Genomic DNA, 2751 nt, shown 5'->3' with positions numbered 1-2751 from the left:
GCAGCACAGCTCTCAGAGTCGCACTGAGGACATGGGGACAGACGCCTGTACTGGGGCTCCTTCCTGCTTGACCTCCTCGCACGCAGACCACTTAGGTCCAGGTCCTTGCACTCGGCCCCAGGCAGCTTGTCAACAAGATCTGGAGCGCTCTGACATCAGCTCCTGGATCCTTCTGGAGCAGATCTCAGAGCCATTTCCATCATGAGGCAGCAGAGAGACACCACCGAGCACCCCCAGAATGCCACTTGTACGTCACAGATGGCCCCGCAGAAGGCCACGCATGGGCGATTCTGCCGTGTAGGGAGCTCCTTGGCAGATCAGGGACGGGGAGGGCAGCGTTGGGCACGGCTTAAGTCTCTCAATCAGCCCTCCAGAAACATCATTTCCATCTGTCACCTTGGCTGGGCCTGGACGGACGCCTGGTCACAGCAGAGACCAGACACAAGACCCTGGCCAGTAGAGGTACTCTGGTAGTGGGTGTAGGCAGCTGGACAGGGCCTCACCAGGGGAGAGGCGCCAGCCCATCTTGTGGGGACCTGAGTCACTAGTGCCCCTTTCGGGTTCTGGTATCTACTCTGGAAAGGGAGCAAGATGACCCTGGCATACAGGCTTCAAGGACAGTGAGTTTCAAGGGATGGACGGGGAGTGGGCCTGTGTGCTGGGGCCTGCCTCACATGAGCAAGGCTGAGAGCAGAGGGGAAGACGTGAACAGCAGGTCTCAGAGCTCCTGACAGAGGGCAGTCCCCTTCCCTTTCCAGGCGGGGAAACAGGAACCGGGAGAGCAGGTTATGGGCTAGAGGACACCCCCGTGAGTGTTGGATCTGGGCTAGAGCTTGAGCCAGAGCCCACGGCAAGTGCCGTGAGCACTGACCAGAGAACCCAGCAGAATGTGCAGGGCCTGAGGCCAGTGAGACTGGGCTCTCACAGGGTGAGGAGAAGGCCATCGACCTACCCTTGTTCCTGATCCTGGCAGGCGGAGAGCCCCAACCCTTCCAACCTGGGGATGGGCCCCCAGAGAGCCCAGATGAGGCAGCAGCAGAAGGTGGTGGCGAGTGTGCCTGGGGTGAGTGGGGTCTTCAGAAAGTCAGACAGGAGGGGGTCCTCTTCCAGCTAGTGGCCTACAAAGCAAGACAGGATGGGCTTTCCTGCCCCAGCTCTGCCCTGCTGTGGCCACACCAGAAATGCCTTCCCTAGAGAGACCCGAGTACCAGTCGGGTGTGGTGGGATGGGGCCGGGAAGCACCTGACAACCATGATGTGCTGCAATTCCACCACAGAGGTCACTCAGGTGACGGCTATCCATGGAGATCAGCCCAGTGCGGGGGACGAGAAGACTCAGGGGAGGTAGTGGAGAATCTCCCAGGGGGCCCCGAATAGGTGCTCAGAAGGCTGAGCTTGAGGAGGTCTTGTGGGGTGGTCCTTGGGTGGGCCATGGAAGCAGGGGCTCATCACCACTACCTCCAATGACACAGCCGGTCGTCCCCTACCTGGGCAAGATCCTCATAGACATGGCACTTCTGGATGCCGCGATGTGCGACTATATGAATGTGAGTGACCCTCAGGGGTGGTGGTGACCAGGGCCCTGATGCTGGGCATCAGATGGCTGAGAGCTCTTAGCCCTTAGCAAACCTCCCTCAGGATGGCCACCCGGCTACCCCAAGAACAGCCCATCACAGGCACCTTACCTGGTACTGAGGGAGCCTAACACTCAGCCCCATTCCAGGCTCCCTGAGGGCCAAGCGGCAGGACCACCTGACACAGAACTGTGGGGGGCTGAGGCTGTGCTGGGGAGGACTGCTCCCTGAGTGGGTGCCATGGGAGGCAACTGAAGGTGGGCCTCTCAAATTCAGGCAGCTTTGCAGCTGTCAAGCACCCACCTCCAGCCAAGGCCATCAGCCCCCCCCCCCAGCCAAGGCCATCGTCCACCATCAAACCCTCAGAGATGGTGCGGACTGAAGATCCCAGTGCCTCAGCACCCAGGTCCCCTCATCCCCAGACTTGACCCATGGCCACACCTGTTTCCCCTGGCCCATAGACCCATGGATTGGGAGGGGTTAGGGCTAGACATGGACGGGGCTGTTTCTGATGCAGTGGCCATCTGCCTTGCAGGGAAATGTCAACCTCCAGAAGAAGGAGAAGGTAAGCCGCCGTGGGCCTCACTGTGAGGAAGGATGGGCAGAGCAAGTCAGAGGGCCCTGGGCAGGACAGTGCCTGGCTCCCCACCTTGCAGCTTAGATATTTTGAGAGAGTATGATACGCAGAGGAGGAGAAAGCCTGTCCCACGGCGGGGTACAAACAGGACAGGAGTCAAGGGTAACTTCCTGGAGGAGAGGGTATTTGAGTTCAACTTTGATGGCAAGTAGAGGCTAACAGTACTGGAGAGACAGGGAAATCCTCAGCAGACAAACCCCAGAGCCAAGTCCCCTGCCCCCTCCTAGACCTCTCCAGAAGGCCCCTTCAGCCTTCCCTGAGCAGTCCCTGTCGGCATCCCGCCTTTCCTCTCCAGGAAGCTGAAAAGCTGAATGACATACAGCGGCTCCAGGTGGCCGCAAACCAATTTCACATTGAGCCCGAGGAGGAATTTGGGGTCTGGTTCCGGGCCATGCCACAGCTCAGCATGGATGAGAGGTGAGGAATGGGGAGTTCTCAGATCAGGGCAGAGTGATCCTGTCCCTGGGGCCCAGATCACAAAGCCTGTGGCCAAGGCTCCCTGGTCACCGTCAGACGTTTTGGCGTGGTCACATTTGGGCAG

The sequence above is a fragment of the Tupaia chinensis genome, unplaced genomic scaffold (genome assembly GCF_000334495.1).
Source record: "Tupaia chinensis unplaced genomic scaffold, TupChi_1.0 Scaffold148378_1, whole genome shotgun sequence".
Lineage (NCBI taxonomy): Eukaryota > Metazoa > Chordata > Mammalia > Scandentia > Tupaiidae > Tupaia > Tupaia belangeri.
The sequence above is the reverse complement of the archived record's forward strand: the minus strand, read 5'-3'. Positions refer to the sequence as shown.